The sequence below is a fragment of the Geotrypetes seraphini genome, chromosome 5 (genome assembly GCF_902459505.1).
Source record: "Geotrypetes seraphini chromosome 5, aGeoSer1.1, whole genome shotgun sequence".
Classification (NCBI taxonomy): Eukaryota; Metazoa; Chordata; class Amphibia; order Gymnophiona; family Dermophiidae; genus Geotrypetes; species Geotrypetes seraphini.
This window is the reverse complement of record NC_047088.1, coordinates 11163150-11190497: the sequence shown is the minus strand read 5'-3', so window position 1 is coordinate 11190497 and position 27348 is coordinate 11163150.

Genomic DNA, 27348 nt, shown 5'->3' with positions numbered 1-27348 from the left:
AGGGCTTCCAGTCTCTCCTCATATGTCTTCTGGTGCAAGCCTCCTATCATTTTCGTCGCCCTCCTCTGGACCGCCTCAAGTCTTCTTACGTCTTTCGCCAGATACGGTCTCCAAAACTGAACACAATACTCCAAGTGGGGCCTCACCAATGACCTGTACAGGGGCATCAACACCTTATTTCTTCTACTGACTACGCCTCTCTTTATACAGCCCAGAATCCTTCTGGCAGCAGCCACTGCCTTGTCACACTGTTTTTTTCGCCTTTAGATCTTCGGACACTATCACCCCAAGGTCCCTCTCCCCGTCCGTGCATATCAGCTTCTCTCCTCCCAGCATATACGGTTCCTTCCTATTATTAATCCCCAAATGCATTACTCTGCATTTCTTTGCATTGAATTTTAGTTGCCAGGCATTAGACCATTCCTCTAACTTTTGCAGATCCTTTTTCATATTTTCCACTCCCTCTTCGGTGTCTACTCTGTTACAAATCTTGGTATCATCTGCAAAAAGGCACACTTTTCCTTCTAACCCTTCAGCAATGTCACTTACATACATATTGAACAGGATTGGCCCCAGCACCGAACCCTGAGGGACTCCACTAGTCACCTTTCCTTCCTTCGAGCGACTTCCATTAACCACCACCCTCTGGCGTCTGTCCGACAGCCAGTTTCTGACCCAGTTCACCACTTTGGGTCCTAACTTCAGCCCTTCAAGTTTGTTCAACAGCCTCCTATGAGGAACTGTATCAAAGGCTTTGCTGAAATCCAAATAAATTACATCTAGCATATGTCCTCGATCCAGCTCTCTGGTCACCCAATCAAAAAATTCAATCAGGTTCGTTTGGCACGATTTACCTTTTGTAAAGCCATGTTGCCTCGGATCCTGTAACCCATTAGATTCAAGGAAATACACTATCCTTTCTTTCAGCAACACTTCCATTATTTTTCCAACAACTGAAGTGAGGCTCACCGGCCTGTAGTTTCCTGCTTCATCCCTGTGACCACTTTTATGAATAGGGACCACATCCGCTCTCCTCCAATCCCCAGGAATCACTCCCGTCTCCAGAGATTTGTTGAACAAGTCTTTAATAGGACTCGCCAGAACCTCTCTGAGTTCCCTTAGTATCCTGGGATGGATCCCGTCTGGTCCCATCGCTTTGTCCACCTTCAGTTTTTCAAGTTGCTCATAAACACCCTCCTCCGTGAACGGCGCAGAATCTACTCCATTTTCTCGTGTAACTTTGCCGGACAATCTCGGTCCTTCTCCAGGATTTTCTTCTGTGAACACAGAACAGAAGTATTTGTTTAGCACATTTGCTTTCTCCTCATCACTCTCCACATATTTGTTCCCAGCATCTTTTAGCCTAGCAATTCCATTTTTTATCTTCCTCCTTTCACTAATATATCTGAAAAAATTTTTAACTCCCTTTTTTACATTTTTAGCCATTTGTTCTTCCGCCTGTGCCTTCGCCAAACGTATCTCTCTCTTGGCTTCTTTCAGTTTCACCCTGTAGTCCTTTCTGCTCTCCTCTTCTTGGGTTTTTTTATATTTCATGAACGCCAACTCTTTCGCCTTTATTTTCTCAGCCACTAGGTTGGAGAACCATATCGGCTTCCTTTTTCTTTTGTTTTTATTGATTTTCTTCACATAAAGGTCCGTAGCCATTTTTATCCTCCTTTCAGCTTAGACCACTGTCTTTCCACTTCTCTTATGTCCTCCCATCCTAACAGCTCTTTCTTCAGGTACTTTCCCATTGCATTAAAGTCCGTACGTTTGAAATCTAGGACTTTAAGTATCGTGCGGCCGCTCTCCACTTTAGCCGTTATATCAAACCAAACCGTTTGATGATCGCTACTACCCAGGTGAGCACCCACTCGAACATTAGAGATACTCTCTCCATTTGTGAGGACCAGATCCAATATCGCTTTTTCCCTTGTGGGTTCCGTCACCATTTGTCTGAGCAGAGCCTCTTGAAAGGCATCCACAATCTCCCTACTTCTTTCCGATTCCGCAGACGGAACATTCCAGTCCGCATCCGGCAGGTTGAAATCTCCCAACAGCAGAACCTCCTCTTTCTTTCCAAACTTTTGGATATCCACAATCAGATCCTTATCAATTTGCTGCGATTGAGTCGGAGGTCTGTAGACTACACCCACGTAGATAGAAGTTCCATCTTCTCTTTTCAGAGCAATCCATATCGCTTCTTCCTCTCCCCAGGTCCCTTGCATTTCGGTCGCTTGGATATTGATCTTTACATAGAGAGCTACTCCTCCACCTTTATGACCATCTCTGTCCTTCCTAAAAAGATTATATCCCGGTATGTTTGCATCCCATCCATGTGATTCACTGAACCATGTCTCTGTGATAGCAACAATATCTAGATCTGCCTCTAATATCAGGGCTTGCAGATCATGAACTTTGTTGCTTAGACTGCGAGCATTTGTGGTCATCGCTTTCCAGCTATTTTTCAGCAATAATCTCCTTTTTCGTATGGATTTTTGTGTCGTTTCACTTTCCGTTGCAATACTAAGAAATGAGTTGCTGATATTGCTTATGTTGCAGCCTTTACTACTATCACATCTTTTCTTTTGCCGGGGGTGGTCTCTATAATTGTCCTTCGTACATACACCACCCCCACCTTCTAGTTTAAATGCCTGGAAAAATATTGTCTAAATTTCTCTGCAAGGTTTCTTTTTCCTGCTGTAGTAATATGTAGCCCATCAGTGCAATATAGCTTCTTGTCCTTCCATGTATTTCCCCATCCTCCTATGTACCTGAAGCCTTCTTGATGACACCAGGCTCTGAGCCATCTATTAAAGTCCTCTGTGTTTTTCATTCTTTGCTCTCCTTTTCCATATGCAGGCAGTATTTCAGAAAAAGCTAAAGTCTTTACAAAAGGTTTCACGCCCTCACCAAGCTCCCGAAAAGCTTTCTGTGCTGCAAGTGTGGAGTTGTTGGCCAGGTCATTTGTTCCCAGATGGATAACAACATCAGTGTTAAAATCCTTAGTTTCTTCCTTAATTATAGTCAGTATTTGCCTGGAACTCCTGGTAGCTGAGGATCCTGGAAGACATTTCACTATTTTGGACTCCTCGCCCTGTGTTCCAAGGTTAATGCCTCTGATGATGGAATCCCCCAACAGTAATAGTTTTCTGTTTTTGGCTTTTTTATTTGTACTTAGGGTGCTCTTGTTCTCTTGAGTTTCCTTCATTGGTTCCAGTCCCACCTCCCTTCTGTTTTCCTGAGTATCGCAGTGCACTAGTGGAGCGAAGGAATTCTGTAGAGGTAATATTAGTGAAGGTGGATGTTTCTGTGTTACATGTCGCAGTCTTCCTGAGCCTACGGTGACCCATTTATTCCTGGGCTGTTTTATTCTTTGAGGTAGAGGTGGTAAGTTGGTATGATTTTGTGGAGTGATGGAAGCTGCTTTAATTGTATTCAATTCCTGTTTAAGTTTGCAGAGCTCCTCCTTAATACTGGCAAGTTGAAGACAGATGGGGCAAGCCTTAAGCCTCCAAATAGTATGTCTTGGAATTAAAGCACCACAGTGATTGCATAGAATAAAGGTCATCTTGATTGGTTGTGAAGTCCTGATTATATGGGTCTCTATATATGAATAGTGGTCCCTGGGGTTGGTGGGACTATAAGTAAGACTACTAGTAAGGCAGAAATATAGGCTCTATACCACCTTAAACACAGTATTTTAAACAAAACTGCAGGAAGAAGAAATAAGATTTAACAGAGGAAAGAGAAGGATTTTTTTGTGCTTTTTTATATTTTTTTTTTTAGTAAGAAACAGGGAGGAGAAGAGAAATTAAGCAGATATAATGCTGAAAACCAGTGAAAAGAGCAGAATATGAAATGGTGAGTAACTTAGCTTTTAGAAGTTCACAGGGCAGCCTTGTTTCAGCAATGTCCCAAAGATAATGCAATTAACCTTAGAAGTAAAACAGAACCCCTCCCTTCTCCACCTAATCAGCAGAAAACAATGGCTGAATACTGGTAAGACAGAAATATAGGCTCTATACCACCTAAAACACAGTATTTTAAACAAAAATGCAGGTTCTATCAGTGCTACCCTAAAACACAGGATTTATAACAGATTTTCCCTACTTTAGTCACCCTGAGCCACAGGCACCAGAAATATAGGCTCTATACCACCTAAAATACAGTATTTTAAACAAAACTGCAGGAAGAGGAAATAAGATTTAACAGAGGAAAGAGAAGGATTTTTTTGTGCTTTTTTATATTTTTTTTTTTTAGTAAGAAACAGGGAGGAGAAGAGAAATTAAGCAGATATAATGCTGAAAACCAGTGAAAAGAGCAGAATATGAAATGGTGAGTAACTTAGCTTTTAGAAGTTCACAGGGCAGCCTTGTTTCAGCAATGTCCCAAAGATAATGCAATTAACCTTAGAAGTAAAACAGAACCCCTCCCTTCTCCACCTAATCAGCAGAAAACAATGGCTGAATACTGGTAAGACAGAAATATAGGCTCTATACCACCTAAAACACAGTATTTTAAACAAAAATGCAGGTTCTATCAGTGCTACCCTAAAACACAGGATTTATAACAGATTTTCCCTACTTTAGTCACCCTGAGCCACAGGCACCAGAAATATAGACTCTATACCACCTAAAACACAGTATTTTAAACAAAACTGCAGGTTCTATCAGTGCTACCCTAAAACACAGGATTTATAACAGATTTTCCCTACTTTAGTCACCCTGAGCCACAGGCACCAGAAATATAGGCTCTATACCACCTAAAACACAGTATTTTAAACAAAACTGCAGGAAGAGGAAATAAGATTTAACAGAGGAAAGAGAAGGATTTTTTTGTGCTTTTTTATATTTTTTTTTTTTAGTAAGAAACAGGGAGGAGAAGAGAAATTAAGCAGATATAATGCTGAAAACCAGTGAAAAGAGCAGAATATGAAATGGTGAGTAACTTAGCTTTTAGAAGTTCACAGGGCAGCCTTGTTTCAGCAATGTCCCAAAGATAATGCAATTAACCTTAGAAGTAAAACAGAACCCCTCCCTTCTCCACCTAATCAGCAGAAAACAATGGCTGAATACTGTTAAGACAGAAATATAGGCTCTATACCACCTAAAACACAGTATTTTAAACAAAAATGCAGGTTCTATCAGTGCTACCCTAAAACACAGGATTTATAACAGATTTTCCCTACTTTAGTCACCCTGAGCCACAGGCACCAGAAATATAGACTCTATACCACCTAAAACACAGTATTTTAAACAAAACTGCAGGTTCTATCAGTGCTACCCTAAAACACAGGATTTATAACAGATTTTCCCTACTTTAGTCACCCTGAGCCACAGGCACCAGAAATATAGGCTCTATACCACCTAAAATACAGTATTTTAAACAAAACTGCAGGAAGAGGAAATAAGATTTAACAGAGGAAAGAGAAGGATTTTTTTGTGCTTTTTTATATTTTTTTTTTTTAGTAAGAAACAGGGAGGAGAAGAGAAATTAAGCAGATATAATGCTGAAAACCAGTGAAAAGAGCAGAATATGAAATGGTGAGTAACTTAGCTTTTAGAAGTTCACAGGGCAGCCTTGTTTCAGCAATGTCCCAAAGATAATGCAATTAACCTTAGAAGTAAAACAGAACCCCTCCCTTCTCCACCTAATCAGCAGAAAACAATGGCTGAATACTGGTAAGACAGAAATATAGGCTCTATACCACCTAAAACACAGTATTTTAAACAAAAATGCAGGTTCTATCAGTGCTACCCTAAAACACAGGATTTATAACAGATTTTCCCTACTTTAGTCACCCTGAGCCACAGGCACCAGAAATATAGACTCTATACCACCTAAAACACAGTATTTTAAACAAAACTGCAGGTTCTATCAGTGCTACCCTAAAACACAGGATTTATAACAGATTTTCCCTACTTTAGTCACCCTGAGCCACAGGCACCAGAAATATAGGCTCTATACCACCTAAAACACAGTATTTTAAACAAAACTGCAGGAAGAGGAAATAAGATTTAACAGAGGAAAGAGAAGGATTTTTTTGTGCTTTTTTATATTTTTTTTTTTTTAGTAAGAAACAGGGAGGAGAAGAGAAATTAAGCAGATATAATGCTGAAAACCAGTGAAAAGAGCAGAATATGAAATGGTGAGTAACTTAGCTTTTAGAAGTTCACAGGGCAGCCTTGTTTCAGCAATGTCCCAAAGATAATTTTTTTTTTTTAGTAAGAAACAGGGAGGAGAAGAGAAATTAAGCAGATATAATGCTGAAAACCAGTGAAAAGAGCAGAATATGAAATGGTGAGTAACTTAGCTTTTAGAAGTTCACAGGGCAGCCTTGTTTCAGCAATGTCCCAAAGATAATGTTTCGATCATTTTGATCACAATTTCAATAGACTTCGGGCTTGTAGGTGGCTTATATATTTTGGTAGCGTAGGACTTTTCCTGTTTCTGGAGGGCTCAGTTAAAAAAAATAATAACAATAATAACTTTATTTTTATATACCGCAATACCAAAACAGTTCTAAGTGGTTTACAATAAGACATGAACTGACAGCCAGTGAAATAGTGCAGTCAATACAGGCAAAAAGAAAAATGTGAAAATAACAATTATGAGGTAACAAATTTGTCAGATAAGTCTTTACAGATTTTCGATTGGTAGGAAAAGGCTTTTAATACCATTTCATTTTAAAAGAGTTAACATTGGATTTGAACCCAGGTCCTTTGGTTTACAACCCACTGCCCTGAGGCTGTTACAGAGCCTGGTATCGCCTTTCAGTTTCACGTTAAGGGGAGAGGGAGAGGCACAGCAACCTTTTGGGGGATTAATCCCTCAACCAGAGCACCTTTTGCACCTTAGATGTAATTAAAACAGGTCTAATTAAGGATGTCCCTCTTTTTACACTTGGACATTCCTTCCCATTTGGATATTGCTACTGGACATCCTAGTCTCTTCCCAAACATGCCCACAACACTCCCCCTTGCTATCTGGATGTACTGCGTTTTTTGACCTCCCTTTTCTGCATGTGCAAAATTGGCATTTGGATGTTTCAGGTACATGGATGGAGCCAAAACCCCAAAAAACTGCAGAGATAAATGTAGAAGTTGCAGGAATTTTATTGAAAGTCAGTAAAATATTTCCAAAGGATTTCTTTCTTGTGCAAGGGGACCGGAGCCAACACGGAGTGTCAGCCACTTAGGAGTGTTTTGGGATTTTATTCCACATCGTTGTAATCCATATGGTTCTCAATTAGTGAAGCATAGGACAACTTGGACCCCTGAGGAAGGAGTGTTGGGTCCGATCCCCATACAAAAGAGAGCCATCCTTTGGAAATATTTTACTGACTTTCAACAAAATTCCTGCAACTTGTACATTCCTCTCGGCAGTTTTTTTGGGGTTTTGGCTCCATTCTTGGAGCCATAATTGGATTTTTCTTTGTTTTTGCTTCAGATACATGGATGTCCATTTGGGAATTTTGAGACATCCAAAGGCGTCAAAAATAAGCACCATAATTAATAACTTGACTGAAATTCAACACATACTTGTATCAAAAGTAGGTCTCTTGATATGTGCCTGAAAGTAGAAACATAGAAACATGATGGCAGATAAAGGCCAAATGGCCCATCCAATCTGCCCATCCACAGTAACCATTATCTCTTCCTCTCTCTAAGAGATCCCACGTGCCTATCCCAGGCTTTCTTGAAATCAGACACAGTCTCTGTCTCCACAACCTCTTCCAGGAGACTGTTCCACTCATTGACCACCTTTTCTGTAAAAAAGTATTTCTTTAGATTACTCCTGAGCGTATCACTTCTTTTTTTTTTTTTTTTTTTTTGTAAATCTTTATTCACTTTTAGAACTTATACAAAGTTCAAACAAATATATAGTCATATAAAACATATAACAGCATTTATCTTCAACAAATGCTAAACAAAGTACTTTACCCCCCCCCCCCTTCCCCTCCCTCTCACCCTCTCTGGAAATTAAAGGTTAATCAGTTAATCAGTCTTTTGTATTAACGTCATCCTATGCCCTCTCATTGCAGAGTTTCCTTTCAAATGAAAGAGACTTGACTTATGTGCATTTACATTATGTAGGTATTTGAATGTCTCTTTTCATATTTCCCCTCTCCCTATTGGCTAAGGTTCTTAACATTTGCATCTCCTCTTCCTATAGGCTAAGGCTCTGTGCACCTGCATTGTGAGGTCATAGAGCTGCCCATCCGCAGTAACCATTATCTCCTCTCTGTTGGCTAAGGTTCTTAACATTTGCATCTCCTCTTCCTATAGGCTAAGGCTCTGTGCACCTGCATTGTGAGGTCATAGAGCTGCCCATCCACAGTAACCATTATCTCCTCTCTATTGGCTAAGGTTCTTAACATTTGCATCTCCTCGGCAAAGGCTCTGTGCCCCTGCATTGTGAGGTCATAGAGCTGCCCATCCGCAGTAACCATTATCTCCTCTCTCTTGGCTAAGGTTCTTAACATTTGCATCTCCTCTTCCTATAGGCTAAGGCTCTGTGCACCTGCATTGTGAGGTCATAGAGCTGCCCATCCGCAGTAACCATTATCTCCTCTCTCTTGGCTAAGGTTCTTAACATTTGCATCTCCTCTTCCTATAGGCTAAGGCTCTGTGCACCTGCATTGTGAGGTCATAGAGCTGCCCATCCGCAGTAACCATTATCTCCTCTCTATTGGCTAAGGTTCTTAACATTTGCATCGCCTCTTCCTATAGGCTAAGGCTCTGTGCACCTGCATTGTGAGGTCATAGAGCTGCCCATCCGCAGTAACCATTATCTCCTCTCTATTGGCTAAGGTTCTTAACATTTGCATCTCCTCTTCCTATAGGCAAAGGCTCTGTGCACCTGCATTGTGAGGTCATAGAGCTGCCCATCCGCAGTAACCATTATCTCCTCTCTCTTGGCTAAGGTTCTTAACATTTGCATCGCCTCTTCCTATAGGCTAAGGCTCTGTGCACCTGCATTGTGAGGTCATAGAGCTGCCCATCCGCAGTAACCATTATCTCTTTCTCTCTCTAAGAGATCCCACATGCTTATTCCAGGCCCTTTTGAGTTCAGACACGGTCTCTGTCTCCACCACTTCTTTCAGGCGAGACATCTACCATCCACCCTTTCTGTAAAAAAGTATTTCCTCAGATTACTCCGGAGCCTATCACCTCTTGACTTCATCCTATGCCCTCTCATTCCAGAGTTTCCTTTCAAATGAAAGAGACTTGACTCATACACATTATATTATGTAGGTATTTAAATGTCTCTTTCATATCTCCCCTCTCCCGCCTTTCCTCCAAAGTAAACAGATTGAGATCTTTAAGTCTGTCCCCATACACCTTATGACGAAGACCACGCACCATTTTAGTAGCCTTCCTCTGGGCCGACTCCATCCTTTTTATATCTTTTTGAAGGTGTGGCCTCCAGAATTGTACACAATATTCTAAATAGGGTCTCACCAGAGTCTTATACAGAGGCATCAATACCACCTTTTCCCTAGTGGCCATACCTCTCCCTAAGCACCCTAGCATCCTTCTAGCTTTCGCCGTTGCTTTTTCAGTCTGTTTGACCACCTTGCATTTAAGATCTAAGCAAATCAGACACTAGAGAATGACACGGGGATACATTTATCCCTGTCCCCGCGGGAACTCCTTTTCCCATCCCAGCCCAGCGAGTTGTTTTTTTGTCCCTGCGCCATCCCTACAAGCTCTGTCCTCATCTGCACAAGCCTCAAACACTTTAAAATCATAAGTGTTTGAGATTTGCGCAGTTACGGCAGTGCTAACAAGAATGGGGACGGGGTAGGGAAATTGAGTTCATGCGGGGGACGGGGATAAATTTGTCCCCGTGTCATTCTCTATCAGACACTTTAACCCTTTCAGGACCAAGGGACATATTTGTCCCATAACTTTAAAATCCTATAAATTTTGATTGGGACAGTCTACAGTTCTAAATTTGATATGTACGGATTCCATATGATACTGCCTTTATGTAAACAAACTGGTTCCGACATTCATTCATTAGCGTCGTTGCCAGATTGACGAGAAGATTCACTTGCCACACTGTCCATAAGCCAGAAGTGTGATTTTTTAAATAAAAATAATGATATTTCACAAAAAAAAATCAATTTTTTGGCATCTGCAAGCCCTTTTTACCATAAAAATGTCGTCAAAACCACAAAAATTGGCCTACGATCCTTATGGTCCTGAAAGGGTTAAGGCAGGGGTGTCAAAGTCCCTCCTGGAGGGTCGCAATCCAGTCGGGTTTTCAGGATTTCCCCAATGAATATGCATGAGATCTATTTGCATGCACTGCTTTCATGGTATGTTGATCTCATGCATATTCATTGGGGAAATCCTGAAAACCCGACTGGATTGTGGCCCTCCAGGAGGGACTTTGACAGCCCTGCTTTAAGGTATGGAGCACTGCTAGCATGCATAAGTGCTTACTTTTAGGTGCTGAATGGAATTAGGGGGTTTCTGTGTAGATAGATTTAGAATCATTACAGCTAGAAACTTGGACAGATAAGTGTGGCTGAAAATTTGTCTCGCAATAAACTAGACATCTGTACTCTTTGTTTAAGCATGGGATTTTATGCAAAATGTTTAGCAAATACTTTTGCATAAAACTGTTAAACCATTTGCCTAAACTGCCTGGAGAAAAATGTGAGATTTGCTAATTGCAGAAAACGGAAGAGCTGAAATCAGTAGATCACTTTTAATATGCCCACGTGGGTTAGTGGATAGCATTTTCCCAAATTATTCTGAACCGAGAAAAGAGTTGACAAAGGCCCATCAAGCCCAGTATCCTCTTTCGAACAATGGCCACCCCAGGTCACAAGTATCTGGCAGAAACCCAAATAGGAGCAACATTCCATGCTGCCGGTCCCAGGGCAAGCAGTGGCTTCCCCAGATCAACATAAATAATGGTTTGTGGATTTTTACTCCAGGAATTTCTCCAAATCTGCTAGAAACTCAGCTGCATTCATTGCTTTTACCACATCCTCCTGCAAAGAGTTCCAGAAATTTAAAGGCTCCTTTTACAAAGCCGCGCTAGCGGTTTTAACGCAGGCATCGGATTAGCGTGCACTATAGAGCGCTAGCCATAAATCTATCGCCTGCTCCAAAGGAGGCGCTAGTGCCTAGCACGTGCAGCAATTTAGCACACGATATTCCGCGCATTAAGGCCCTAGCGCGGCTTTGTAAAAGGAGCCCTTAGTGAAAAATAATTACTTCAATTTGTTTTTTTAAAGTATGGCCATGTAACTTCATGGAGTATCTGTAAACTCCTTCAAAAAGTACATTTTACATTTACCCATTCCACTCCACTCAAAATTCTGTAGACTCATATCATATCCCTCCTTAGCTTTCTCTTTTGCAACATGGCTTGGGGAAATCCACTGCTTATTCCTAGGATAAGCAGCATAACATCTGTTTTACTGCTTGGAATCTTGCTAGGTACTTGGGACCTGGGTTGGCCATTGTTGGAACAGGATACTGGGCTTGATGGACCTTCAGTCTGTCCCAGTATGGCTATTCAGTATGGCTATTATGTGAGCCAAGTCTAGGACAATCATGCCATTGTGCCATCACTGCTGAGGTTGGCTCTTAGGCATTGGTGGAATGAGGCATTATGACATCACAATCTCAGCCCTGGAATGTTGATACTAGGCTTGATGGACCTTCAGTCTGTCCCAGTGTGGCAGCTCTTATGTTCTTATGTGAGTCAAGTCTAGGACAATCAAGCCATTGTGACATCACTGATGAGGTTGGCTCTTAGGTATTGGTGGAATGAGGCATTATGACATCACAATCTCTGCTCTGGAATGTTGCTACTCTTTGGGTTTCTGCCAGGTACTTAGGATCTGGGTTGGCCACTGCTGGAAATAGGATACAGGGCTTGATGGTTATCTATTCAATTTTTAACCTGGCCTCCCAAACAAGCCCAGAATAGGTTACAAGTTTGCATATATAATATAAGTTACCAATATGATAGCTGGAGTAAGGATTACAAATAAGGATAAGACATGTCATAGAATAGAGGCACAGTATGAGTTAGCGATAAGACTTCAAATAAAGATAGGCAGAGACCTCTTACATCTTACATGGCTAGCCCAAATTGTGCTCGAAGCCCCCTCCTACCTCGACTTCAGAAAATTACTCAAAACTAACCTATTCCACGAACAGGACCCTTAATACCTCCCCTACCTCAATGAACTGAAACCACCTACCCCCTCACACTGTTTCTTCCCCCTCCCCCTTCCCTTTACGACTCTCTTCTCCCTATCCTTTTAACCACAACCACATCGTTGCCTGTAACTTTGATAAATTGATGTGATTCCGCTTGTAATCTCTGATCTTTGTTTAATTGATTTGAACCGCCTAGAACTCCCTGGGTATGGCGGTATACAAGAATAAAGTTATTATTATTCTTATTATCTCCTTCCTATGTTGCAGGTCTGTTGTTTGCTGTATAGTCTGGTAGGTTTTTCTATTGTTTCACAGTATCTAGCTGTGGAAGGGTTCTGTGTTGCTGTTACTGATCCTTTAATTTTGTCAGTTCTTGGTAGACACTGCTCGAGGTAAATTCAAAGTCCCGGAATGGATCCTCCAAGCTCCCCTTTGTCTGTAGCTGAGGTCCAGATCCCGGTGCTTCACAAGTGAATACTGAGCAGAAGTAGTTATTTAGCAGTTCTGCTTTGTCTGCATCCAAGTCCGTGAAGTTACCATCGGGATTTTTTATGCGCCCGATGCCGCTTGTGTTCTTCTTCCTGTTGCTGACATACTTGAAAAAGGATTTATCCCCCTTTTTAACCTGCCTAGCTATATTTTCTTCCATCCGGAGTTTGGCCTCTCTGACTGACGTTTTAACTTTCCTAGATTTCATCAAATAGGTTTCTTTTGCTTCCGGTAGTTGTGACTGTTTGTAGGTCACAAAAGCTTTTTTCTTTTGTTTTACTAGTTCTGAAATCTCCTTGGAGAACCACTGAGGTTTAATTTTTCTGCGTCGCTTGCTCACGGTTTTTATATATATGTTGGTTGCTTCTTGTAGGGTTGATATCAGGGCCGACCATAGTACCTCAACACTGTCTGATGTGTTTTGGATTTGCAGTTTTTTGTGGACATAGTCTCCCAAGCTTTGAAAATCAGTTCTTTTAAAGTTAAGGACCTTAGTTGATGTATTTGATCTAGAGGCTCCTTTTTTCAGGTGGAACCACACCATGTTGTGGTCGCTGGAGCCCAAGGTTTCTCCCACCGCTACTTCTGTGACGCTGTCTCCGTTGGTGAGTAACAAGTCCAGGATTGTAGATAAAGACAGGTTGTTCACTCTCTCTAAGGTAGGGAGAACGAGAGGGCACTCTCTAAGTTAAAAGGGGATAGATTCCGTACGAACATAAGGAAGTTCTTCTTCACCCAAGAATGGTAGAAAACTTGAATGCTCTTCCGGACGTTATTACAGGGGAAAACACCCTCCAGGGACTAAAGACAGGTTGTTCACCCTCTCCAAGGTGGAGAGAACGAGAGGGCACTCTCTAAGTTAAAAGGGGATAGATTCCGTACGAACATAAGGAAGTTCTTCTTCACCCAAGAGTGGTAGAAAACTTGAATGCTCTTCCGGAGGTTATTACAGGGGAAAACACCCTCCAGGGACTAAAGACAGGTTGTTCACCCTCTCCAAGGTGGAGAGAACGAGAGGGCACTCTCTAAGTTAAAAGGGGATAGATTCCGTACGAACATAAGGAAGTTCTTCTTCACCCAAGAGTGGTAGAAAACTTGAATGCTCTTCCGGAGGTTATTACAGGGGAAAACACCCTCCAGGGACTAAAGACAGGTTGTTCACCCTCTCCAAGGTGGAGAGAACGAGAGGGCACTCTCTAAGTTAAAAGGGGATAGATTCCGTACGAACATAAGGAAGTTCTTCTTCACCCAAGAGTGGTAGAAAACTTGAATGCTCTTCCGGAGGTTATTACAGGGGAAAACACCCTCCAGGGACTAAAGACAGGTTGTTCACCCTCTCCAAGGTGGAGAGAACGAGAGGGCACTCTCTAAGTTAAAAGGGGATAGATTCCGTACGAACATAAGGAAGTTCTTCTTCACCCAAGAGTGGTAGAAAACTTGAATGCTCTTCCGGAGGTTATTACAGGGGAAAACACCCTCCAGGGACTAAAGACAGGTTGTTCACCCTCTCCAAGGTGGAGAGAACGAGAGGGCACTCTCTAAGTTAAAAGGGGATAGATTCCGTACGAACATAAGGAAGTTCTTCTTCACCCAAGAGTGGTAGAAAACTTGAATGCTCTTCCGGAGGTTATTACAGGGGAAAACACCCTCCAGGGACTAAAGACAGGTTGTTCACCCTCTCCAAGGTGGAGAGAACGAGAGGGCACTCTCTAAGTTAAAAGGGGATAGATTCCGTACGAACATAAGGAAGTTCTTCTTCACCCAAGAGTGGTAGAAAACTTGAATGCTCTTCCGGAGGTTATTACAGGGGAAAACACCCTCCAGGGACTAAAGACAGGTTGTTCACCCTCTCCAAGGTGGAGAGAACGAGAGGGCACTCTCTAAGTTAAAAGGGGATAGATTCCGTACGAACATAAGGATTCAAGACAGAGTTGGACAAGTTCCTGCTAAACTGGAACGTCCGCAGGTGAGGCTGGACTCATTTAGAGCGCTGGTCTTTGACCTGGGGGCCGCCGCGTGAGCGGGCTGCTGGGCACCATGGACCACTGGTCTGACCCAGCAGCAGCAATTCTTAGGTTCTTATGTTCATTTTCTTAAAAAAATATCTAAATAACCTCCCAAGAGCCTTCTTTCTGCTTGAGCTCGCTGAATATTTTGGGAGTTTTGGAGCAGGTATCAGTAATTATCCTTGAAAAATCGAACGGTCTGCAGTTTTTGAAGTCTTACAGTTGCATGACCCAAAATCTTAACTGAAGACATAAGAACATAAGAAATGCCTTCACCGAATCAGACCCTTGGTCCATCCAGTCCGGTGACCCGCACCCGCGGAGGCCAAGCCAGATGCTCCCTGATGAATCCCTTGTTCACCCGTATCCCTCAATGTGATTCGCAAGAAGGTGTGCATCCAACTTGCCCTTGAAACCCAGAATGGTGGTCTCCGTCACAACCTCCTCCGGGAGAGCGTTCCAAGCGTCCACCACTCGCTGCGTGAAACAGAACTTCCTGATATTTGTCCTGGGCCTGTCGCCTCTCAACTTCAGTCCATGACCTCTTGTCTGATTCACATTTGACAACGTGAATAACGATGCTTCTCGCTCTATTTTGTCAAATCCTTTTATTATTTTATAAGTCTCCATCCTATGCCCTCGCAGTCTTCTCTTCTCAAGGGTGAATAAGCCCAGTTTCCTGAGGCGTTCTTTGTAGCTCAAATTTTCCATACCTTCTACTAGCTTCGTAGCTCGCCTCTGCACCCTCTCCAGCAGGGTCACATCCTTCTTTAGGTAGGGAGACCAGTGGCCTGACAGGATTCACTCTCTTAGTATTCCTTTTCTTTTTTTCAAGTCACTCCCTTTTCTTCTCTAATCTTAATCTTCTAATATCAGAGTTTTAATATTGCTAAAGGGAGATTGTATTCTTTCCTCTCTTTTACTCAACCTGCATGTCAGAAATGAAATCCTAAGCCTGTAAACAAATCAGAAGAATGTGCTAACGTTGGACCTCGAAACAGAAGTTTCTCCCGTTTGTCCAAACCTGTTCTCTATAACACTTTAAGTCCAAACGTTCTTCCTCTGAAATTACATTATCACTATTCTTGTTTTTTTTACACTCTCACATCAAAATAGTGTAGTTTCTATTTCCACTTGTTAATCAGAGGCCCCTTTCCTTTCTCCCAACCATCTATTTAGGAGTAATGTCAGAAAAACCAAAGAAAGACAATTGAATCATGATTTAATGAGTGTGACTGTTGGACAGACTGGATGGACCATTCAGGTCTTTATCTGCCGTCATTTACTATGTTACTATTCTTAAAATATTCAAATTCCATTGCCCAAAGGACTGCTTCTCTGTATCAAGGCAAGAATTGTCATCCCTCTTAGAAACTGGAGAAGTCTGCAAAGGAAAAAAGGGCAAGAGTAGAAGGAAAATACATCCAGAAAGCTGTCATTATTTTATGAGGGGTGCTGAAAAGTTTTCAGCCCAAGAAACCAACTTCCTAAATTCTGAGCGTTCTTTTGCCACTGGAGCTGAAAAGAGTGTGATCTTATTTCTTTAAGTGCCAATTTACAGAAACAAAATTCAATGTTTTGACATTGTTCCAGATCATTGAATGGACCATATCCACGTCATTCTCTTCTTGGCTGGGCTGAGAATTTTTTCAGCACCTCCCTGGAGCTGTGAAGAGTTTCAGTCTCTGATAACCAAAGCTGCTACTGTGATGTCACAATGCCTCATTTCACCAATAAGAGCCAACCTCATTAGTGATGTCACAAGAGCTTGATTGCCCTATAATTGGCTCACTTTTATTACATACTAGGGGGTGTTGAAAATTTTTAAGCCCAAGAAACCAACTTCCTAAATTCTGAGCGTTCTTTTGCCACTGGAGCTGAAAAGAATGTGATCTTATTTCCTTAAGTGCCAATTTGCAGAAGCTAAATTCTCTGTTTTGACCTTGTTTCAAATCATTAATTGAACCACATCCATCTCATTCTCTTCTTGGTTGGGCTGAGAACTTTTCAGCACCCCCTGGAACTGTGAAGAGTTTCAGTCTCTGGTAACCAGAGCTGCTACTGTGATGTCATAATGCCTCTTTCCACCAATAAGAGCCAACCTCATCAGTGATGTCACAATGGCTTGATTCTCCTATACTTGGCTCACTTTTATTACATATGAGGGGTGTTGAAAAGTTCACAGCTCTACCAACCAATCTCCTAAATTCTGAGTGTTCTTTTGCCACTGGAGCTGAAAAGAGTGTTCACTTATTTCCTTATGTGCCAATTTGCAGAAGCTAAATTCTCTGTTTTGACCTTTTTTCAAATCATTAATTGAACCATATCCATCTCATTCTCTTCTTGGTTGGGCTGAGAACTTTTAGCATCCCCTGGAAGTGTGAAGAGTTTCAGTCTCCGGTAACCAGAGCTGATACTGTGATGTCATAAAGCCTCATTCCACCAATAAGAGCCAACCTCATCAGTGACGTCACAAGAGCTTGATTGCCCTATACTTGGCTCACTTTTATTACATACAAGGGAGTGTTGAAAAGTTTTCAGCCCAAGAAACCAACTTCCTAAATTCTGAGCGTTCTTTTGCCACTGGAGCTGAAAAGAGCGTTCTCTTATTTCGTTAAGTGCCAATTTGCAGAAACGGAATGCTATCTTGCAACTGTATCCACGTCATTCTCTTCTTGGTTGGACTTATGACTTTTCAGCACCCCCACATATGTCTCCTACCTCGTAGTGGCCTCTGGTAAACTAGTCCCCTATGCAGGGCTGCCCAAGTCCGGTCCTCGAGATCTACTGGCAGGCCAGGTTTTCAGGAAGTCCACAATGAACATGCATGAGAGAGATTTGCATACCAAGAAGGCAATACAGGAAAATGTCTCTCATGCATATTCATTGTGGATATCCTGAAAACCTGGCCTGCCAGTAGATCTCGAGGACCGGACTTCGGCAGCCCTACCTTATACTATTACATATCTGCCTTCTTTGCACATTACAGAAATCGTCCTTCTTTCAGGGGCTCTTGCTTAACTTTTGTTGGAGAGAAATAAAAGACTTTAAACTTTTTCAGGGCTGCATCTGTGGAACGACAAAATAGAATTTTTCAGCTTCACCAAGCATAATAATAATCATCCCAATTTTTCTTATACTTTGCTTGGAAAGTTATTGTTAGAACGCAAATCAGTCAGTCAGTTGGAACCCCGGAATCCATTCTGCTTAAGCAGCTGAATGAAATTTGAAGCACAGACTGTGAGAGAACACAATGGAAAGGGCCGTCATTCTTAGGAAAATAAATAACTGTTTTTGCGTGAAGAAACAGGCAGATAGATGTAATCACAATTTCAGATTCTATAAAATAATAGAAAGGATGTTTAGATTTTAAAGCAGATCAGTTCTCGAACAAAATTCCTAAGCAATTTGCTACGGAAGTAACACCCATAAATGTCCCAACTGGATGCCTTGGGTGATATTTGAGGATTTTTTTTTTTTTGACACTGTGCCTCTAACAAGTTACTTTATCTCCCTCTGTCATAGGTCTGTAGCAACACAGGCAGCGAAAATTGACCCCACCATCACCAAACTGATGATCAACACAACAGACATCAAAATATTTCGAAAAGAAATCAAAACATTCCTTTTCAAAAAACACGTCCTTACTTAATATTCTCCTCTCCAATCGCACATGAACTCCTCCCAGCAAATAACACTCTAGTCATCCCCTCGAACCTTACTTACCAAAAATATCCAGACTCCTAAATATGCATCTCCTAAAGGTATCCATTTAACCTTCTCCTAAATAAGCATCTCCCTTAGGTATCCATTTAACTGATTCCTTCAAAGTTAGGTACCTTTCTTCAGTTGCCTATACTATTTTCCCCACTGAACCTTGTAATCTACTTGATCCCTGTCGAGTTATTCTATCGAGAAATCCAGATTTCTTATACCTGTATTTCTATACCACAGCATGTAATTTACTTGATTGTTGTTATGTTATTCTCTCGGTAATGCCCTGATCTCTTTTAACTGTAATCCGCTTAGAACCGCAAGGCACAGGCGGAATAGAAACCACAAATGTAATATAACGTAATGATTGTAGGAATCTGGATCAATCTTTCTAATGCTCTGCCATTGGGGTTGATTTGACTCGGGATCAGTTGCTCTGGCATATTTACACCTCTGCAGCAGAGCTATAGCCATTGACCCTGTCTGACACTTGGCATCGGCTTGTGTCTCCATTCTAATCATAGCACTGTCACAGACTGAATGAATGACAAGGTGACAAAATTCATCACCGTTCCCATCCCTGCGGATAACTCCGGGAAACCATCTCCATGTCATTATTTAAAGAGAGAGGGAAGAATCGGAGTATGAATGGGCACAACCTTCAAGCCTTGATTGTAGAAGGACTGAGGTTGCACATATATGAGTATTTGCCGTCAGGTTCAGTGAGAGCAGCCATTATATAAATACAGTAAAACCTTGGTTTATGAGCATAATTCGTTCCGAAAACATGCTTGTAATCCAAAACTTGAATACAAAATACTATATGTACTTGTATTGCAAAAAATCTCGCTCGTTTAGAACAGTCACAACACTCCCGCAGCGTCAGAGAGAGAAGACCATCGGCTCAGTTGTGAAGATGTGACGCGTATATACCGTATGTACTTGTATTGCAAGACCTCGCTCATTTAGAACAGTCACATAAGAACATAAAAATTGCTACTGCTGGGTCAGACCAGTGGTCCATCGTGCCCAGTAATCTGCTCACGCGGCGGCCCTTTGCTCGAAGACCAGTGTCCTAACTGAGATTAGCCATACCTGCGTACGTTCTGGTTCAGTAGGAACTTATCTAACCTTGTCTTGAATCCCTGGAGGGTGTTTTCCCCTATAACAGCCGCCGGAAGAGCGTTCTCGTTTTCCACCACTTTCTGGGTGAAGAAGAACTTCCTTATGTTTGTACAGAATCTATCCCCTTTCAACTTTAGAGAGTGCCCTCTTGTTCTCCCTACCTTGGAGAGGGTGAACAACCTGTCTTTATCTACTAAGTCTATTCTCTTCAGTACCTTGAATGTTTCGATCATATCACTATACTCCTGCAGCGTCAGAGAGAGAAGAACCATCGGCTCAGTTGTGATGTGTGTATACTGTATGTACTTGTATTGCAAGTACATACACCAGAAAATATTTCTTCACCGAAAGGGTGGTTGATCGCTGGAATAATCTTCCACAACAGGCAATTGAGGCAAGCAGCGTGCCAGATTTTAAGAAAAGATGGGATTGGCATGTGGGATCTCTTCATTGAGGTAGTTAGGGGGTGGGCCATTAGTGTGGGCAGACTAGATGGGCCGTGGCCCTTTTCTGCCATCTTGTTCTATGTTTCTATGACCTTACTTGTATGTCAAGTTAAAATTTAATTAAATGTTTCGCTTGTCTTGCAAAAACACTTGCAATCCAAGGCTCTACTGTATACGTGTTAAACAATGAACAGCATGGCCCCAGCAACTTCCACATGGAAGCAATGATTTCACCACTTCCATGTATAAATGGCACACTCTACAAACCAAAACCTGTAAGGGAGCTACCGTTAAGACATGTTATGCTCTTGTTAACCCCATTTATTAGTAACTAGGTCTCTCTGAATAAAATGGGACCAGTTAGTGGTAAAATAACACATCTTAACAGTAGCCCACATTGATCCCTCCCTCTCCCCTCCCCCTTAGTTTGAAGAATTTCAGTCTCTGGTAACCTGCCCTTTGTCTTCTGATTCGCTAATTGTCTGCCTTACAGGTACTGGTAAGCTGGATTTCTCTTTCTGACCAGCCTTTATAAGAGTGACATCTGATTGGGTTTAGCACTTAACTTGGGGGGGTTCCCCTAGTTCAGATGCTCCTTCTGACAGTGCCGGCTGTGTCTCCCTTTAGCACTGTTTTGTCGTTCGGGTTTTCAATGTTTCATAACCTGTTGTTTTTTTTTTGTTTTGCATTGTTGTTGCATTTGTCTATATGAGCAGAATTAATTTGCTTGTCGGGGAGTTCCCCGTTCCTCGCTATCTCTTGTTCTTATCCTCTACAGATGTTCCTGACTGCTTAAAGACTGACAAAAGTTCCATAGAGCATGCTCAGTGGTAAGGTGTGAGAGGGAGGGGGGTAAAAGCTTCAAATGTTTGAGGCTTCCTACAGATCCCTGGCGGGACAAAAAGGGCAAAACTTAAATGGAATCCGGAAAAATCAAAATTTTTTCTGGCTAGTCTTTCAGATAATATAAATGAAAAAGAACTACATCTGAATGGTCAAACTTTTTAAATTTCCGCTTCGATCATAATTTTGGGTGTTATACTGAACCGCCATTTAACTCTGGAAGATCACACAAATTTACTAGTAAAAAAATGCTACACAATCTTGTGGAAACTTCGGACGATAAAAAGTATTTTTGATAGTGCATCATTTAGATTACTGGTACAATCATCCATTCTGTCCATTCTGGATTATTGTAATATAATATATGTGAGACCTCATAAAAAGCTTCAAAAGAGACTGAGACTTATACAGAACAAGGAGGTCCGACGGTTGCATTGGTTGCCTTTTGAGGCTAGAGGAGGGGTGTCCAATGTCGGTCCTCGAGGGCCGCAGTCCAGTCGGGTTTTCAGGATTTCCCCAATGAATATGCATGAGATCTATTTGCATACACTGCTTTCAATGCATATTCATTGGGGAAATCCTGAAAACCCGACTGGATTGCGGCCCTCGAGGACCGACATTGGACACCCCTGGGCTAAAGTATTGTTTAAGTTTGGTTGCACCTGTTTTAAAATACTGTTTGGCATGGCTCCTATTAACTTGTCTTTATGCTTTGAATGATACAAACCTAATAGAATTACCCGAGGGCAATATTTATTTGTTTTCCCGATTATTAAGCCTTGTCGCTATAAGAGATTTTCGATAAATTGCTCAGTTTTCAGCCAGGTAAAATGGATTTATGGCTAAGCACTATTATTTCTCAGGCCCACTCATATATGTCCTTTAGGAAACTACTAAAAACTGATTTATTTGACAAATTTGTAAACTGATGTTCCAGAATATTGATTGGAAATTTGCATAATGATCTTATAGCTTGTATATTCCTGAGAAATTTTATTGTATTTTAGTAAATTACATATCATTCATCTATTGCAGGGGTAGGGAACTCCGGTCCTTGAGAGCTATATTCCAGTCGGGTTTTCAGGATTTCCTCAATGAATCTGCATGAGATCTACGTATTTGCATGCACTGCTTTCAATGCATATTCATTGGGGAAATCCTGAAAACCCGACTGGATTGCGGCCCTCGAGGACCGGAGTTCCCTACCCTGATCTATTGTATAATTTTATCACAGTTTTTTAGAACATTGTATTTTTATTCATTGATTGTATAATTTTAGCATTGTATGTGAACCGCCTAGAACTATGTGGTAGGGCGGTATATAAAAATGAAATTATTATTCAACGACACGTGAAGAGCTGCTATTGTGATGTCATAATGCCTCATTCCGCCAGTGCCTAAGCGCCAACCTCACCAAAGCTAAGCCCACAGCTCCCATTCATAAAGCCGACATGTGACCAGGAAAATAATGAACGAAAGATGATGCTAATTTCCCAGCTTCAATAACACAAAGACATCTGATCCTGGATCAATAATAAACAGAACCTCTTTCCAAAGCTCTCTCACCCCTGAAAGTAGTCACTGTGTGGACCACTTCAAATATGAAAGAATGAAAGAAATCTCATGAATTTCTTGCTACAGCCAGAAGAAAAATGTTTTAACTGCTACTTCAATAAGATTATTTATATTTTTTCACATGCTACTTTTTGCTCTTTGCATTCATAAAATGATAAAGATTCAGAGGTCGTGAGGCTGTTTTCTGTGACCTCGGAAGCTCAGGCTGAGTCAGAAGACATGATGTTGTACCTTTAACTGACAAAAATATTTATGGGCAGGGCTGGATTAAAGGGTAGGCATGTGCCTCGGGCCCAAAAAGTTCAGGGGGGCCCTGTACGCTGCTCCGATGTGCCTCTCTATAAGGTTCCTGCGCTAATGTTGGCCTACCTTCTCTCTCTGAAGCTACCCCTATGGCAACAGAAGTACTTTTTTTAAAAATCTTTATTCATTTTTAAACATATAATAAGTGTGATAACATAACCATACAAATAACCATAAATATATCACTTAATAATCAACAATGATACATATAATATTCTCTTATCTCCCCCCCTCCACCACCCTTATCTATAAGAACATAAGAAGTTGCCTCCGCTGAGGCAGACCAGAGGTCCATCTTGCCCAGCGGTCCGCTTCCGCGGCGGCCCATCAGGCCTACTTGCCTGAACAGTGGTCCTTGACTAATTTTATAACTTACCTCTAATCCTCTAATCCTATCCCTATAGCCTAGCTGTACTCCTATCTGTACCCCTCAATCCCTTTGAACTCCAGGTACCTATCCAAACCTTCTTTGAAGCCCTGTAGCGTGCTCCTGCTTATCACATCCTCCGGTAGCGCGTTCCATGTTTCCACCACCCTTTGGGTGAAAAAGAACTTCCTGGCGTTTGTTCTAAACCTTTCCCCTTTCAATTTCTCTGAGTGCCCCCTTGTACTTGTGGTCTCCCATAATTTGAAAAATCTGTCCCTGTCTACTTTTTCTATGCCCTTCATGATCTTGAAGGTTTCTATCATGTCTCCTCTAAGTCTCCGCTTTTCCAGGGAGAAAAGCCCCAGCTTTTTCAGTCTGTCAGTATATGAGAGGTCCTCCATACCCTTTATTAGCTTAGTTGCTCTTCTCTGGACTCTCTCAAGTACCGCCATGTCCTTCTTGAGGTACGGCGACCAGTACTGGACACAGTACTAAAAGGTGCGGGCGCACCATTGCACGATACAGTGGCAGGATGACTTCCTTTGTTCTGGTCGTGATAACCCTTCTTAATGATACCCAACATTTTGTTTGCTTTCCTTGAGGCTGTGGCGCACTGCGCCGACGCCTTCAATGTTGTGTCTACCATCACTCCCAGGTCTCTTTCAAGGTTGCTCACCCCTAGCGGTGATCCCCCCCATTTTGTAAGTGAACATCGGGTTCTTTTTCCCCACATGCAGGACCTTGCATTTCCCTATGTTGAAGCTCATTTGCCACTTTTTGGCCCACTCTTCCAGCGTTGTCAAATCTTTTTGGAGATCTTCGCAGTCCTCCATGTTTTTGACCCTGCTGTATAGTTTGGTGTCATCCGCAAATTTAATAAGCTCACATTTTGTTCCTGCCTCCAGGTCGTCAATAAATATATTGAACAGGAGCAGTCCCAGCACCGACCCCTGCGGAACTCCGCTCGTGACCCATTGCCAGTCTGAGTAATGGTCCTTTACTCCAACCCTTATACAACATGTAACAATAAAAATACCCTCCCTCCCACCCCATAATTGAACTTGTAAATTTAAGGACAAATTTGGCAACAGAAGTACTAAACCTGATGGAACAATGGATGACAGAATTTAGACTGAAGCTCAATCCAGAAAAAAGTAAATTCTTTGTAGCCTCGCCACACCCACTTGTCACTAAAACATCACTATGCATCAACAAACTCAGCTACCCTATTCAACCTACAATGAAGGTCCTGGGGGTAATACTGGACCAAAGCTTAACCATGAAAGACCAAGTGGACTCCCTTATCAGAAAGGGTTTTTTTACTCTCTGGAAGCTTAGGTCCATTAAAGCATACTTTGATGCTTCATCATTCAGAATTCTGGTACAATCCCTAATACTAAGCCATCTCGATTATTGTAACATCGCCCATCTGGCAATCTCCCAGAAGTTTCAAGTTTAATAATGTTTTTGATTAATCGCTTAATCATATGTCAAAGCGATGAACATAGTAATAAAATCACAGTATTAAGGGAGTAATACAATACTTAACAAAAAAATTAAGTCCAAAAAGGACTATTAACAAACAAGTAAATAAAGGGGAAAGGGGAGTGAACTACAAAATGTTTAAAAGAGCAGAACAATCAAGAAAGAACATAAGGCAGGGGATATAAATATTCCATAATCTTAATCAACAAACAGAGTAAATCAAAAGGAAATAATTAATTATCGAAAGCATCTTTGAAAAGAAAAGTTTTTAAATTTCTCTTAAATTTATCAAGGTTGCGCTCTTCTCTCAAATAGATAGGAAGAGAGTTCCAGACTTGAGGGGCCGTAACAGAGAAAATAAATTGTCGTCTTGTATTAATGATCTAAAGGGATGGAATCGTCAACAAGTGCCGTTCATTCGATCGTAACGTTCGGTTAGAAGTAGAAGGAATTAATCATTTAAAAATAAATGCTGGGGTTTTATAAAGTAGGGATTTGTAAGTAAGTAAGCATAATTTGTAGGTTATCCGGTGAGATACGGGTAGCCAGTGCGCCTAACTAAGAAGGGGAGTTACATGATCAAATTTCCTGGTTTTTGTTATAAGTTTAATGGAGGTATTTTGTATAATTTGTAATCGTCTAATTTCACTTTGAGCGATTCCCTTAAAAAGGGCGTTACAATAATCGATTTTAGAAATCACCAAAGAGTGAATAAGAATGTTGAGAGATTTAGGGCAGAGAAATTGTGAAAGAGAGTGGGTTTGACGAAGTCTATAAAAGACCATGCGGAGACTGCAACTGGTACAAAATGTGGCAGTCAGGTTGATCTTTGGGTTGAAGAAGTCCCATCACATAACCCTTCCTACCAACTCCTACACTGGTTGCCAATGGAGGCACGTGCGAAGTTCAAGTTGGGATGTTTCTGCTTTAAGGTACTATCCGATCTAGCCCTAAATATATAACTGACCTCTTCTCCTTCTCAACCAATAGACATAAGAGAAGCACACACCTGAAGTTCGTCTCCCTACTGGTTAGAGGATATAAATTTAAAAGACACCATCAACATCTTCTATTGTATCAAGCAGCCTTATGGGCAAAGACCTGGAAAAACTAACTACGCACTTTTTCACTCAGAGGGTGGTGGACACATGGAACGCGCTCCCGGAGGCTGTGATAGGCCAGAGCACGCTACAGGGGTTCAAGGAGGGTCTAGATAGGTTCCTAAAAGAAAAGGGGATTGAGGGGTACAGATAGAAGCAGAGGTAGGTTATAGGATTAGTCAGAAACCACTTCACAGGTCATGGACCTGATGGGCCGCCACGGGAGCGATGGACCTCTGGTCTGACCCAATGGAGGCAACTTCTTATGTTCTTAAATAACTATGGTGAATTTAGGAAACACCTAAAAACATAACTGTTCTTGAAGACCTAGGTAGCTGATCTGCACAATCCCTCCCATCTCAATCTCTCCCATAACAACTGATTTCTTAAACTGTCAGCCACTAATCTCCAACTATGTAAGTTCCACTCAATTTTTAGCATCTTTCTAATCATTGTAAACCGCATAGAACTTCACGGTACTGTGGTATATAAACTGTTATTATTATTATTATTCTCAATGCACCAGAGTCCTGGCTGATAGCTTCTTCCTTGTGCCCTTGCTGATCAGAAGGCAGGACTGGGAGGTTGCACTCACCAATTGCCAGGCCCGTGTGTGTGTGTGCGGTGACTGGCGACTGGTGAGCATGACCTCTAGCCCCTCCCCCTGATGCAGGCTTGCAGTACCTCATCATAAACTCTTGCTTGCTTGCTGCTCTCCCTTCCGCTTTGCTTCATTGGACTTGGAATCCATTCTGGATCAGGCTGAGGCAGCTGAGAGATGCACATGCACCATGCACAGCAGAAGATGGAGGAGTGTGTGGCGCAGTGGTTGGATCTACAGCCTCAGCACCCTGGGGTTGTGGGTTCAAACCCCGCGCTGCTCCTTGTGACCCTGGGCAAGTCACTCAGTCCTCTATAGCCCCAGGTACGTTAGATAGATTGAGTACCTGATTGTAAAAACCACTTAGATAACCTTGATAAGCGGTATATCAAATCCTAATAAACTTGAAACTTGAAGATGGAGGGAGACGAAGACAGTTGTAGAGGCCGACAAATGTAAGTAAAATATTCTAGTACTACTGATACTACTACTTATCACATCTATAGCTCTGAAAGGCGTTTAAAAGCGCTGTCCATTTTGACATTTAATAGCCAGTCCCTGCTTGGAAGAGCTTACAATCTAACTTGGACAGACAGACATGACATATAAGGTTTGGGATGCAGAACCCAAGGTGAGAGGACTTAGGAGTTGAAAGCACTCTCAGAGAGCTGGGCTGACATTTATAGGCAGTCCCTGCTCTGAAGAGCTTACAATCTAACTTGGACAGACAGACATGACATATAGGGTTGAGGATGCAGGACCCAAGGTGAGAGGAGTTAGGAGTCAAAAGCACTCTCAAAGAGGTGGGCTGACATTTATAGACAGTCCCTTCTCTGAAGAGCTTACAGTCTAACTTGGACAGGCAGACATGCCATAGAGGGTTGGGGATATTATATAGAAAGGCCTTAACGGTATATCAACCCTGTAGATGTAAACAAAATAGATAGAGGGAAGACAATTTAATAAAGTATGAGATAAATCATCAATTCTAGCACCATTTGAAACTCAAATAAAGGTGCTATTATGGCCTTTGAGTTTCAAATGGTGCTAAAATTGATGATTTGATTATCTCATACTTTATTAAATTGTCTTCCCTC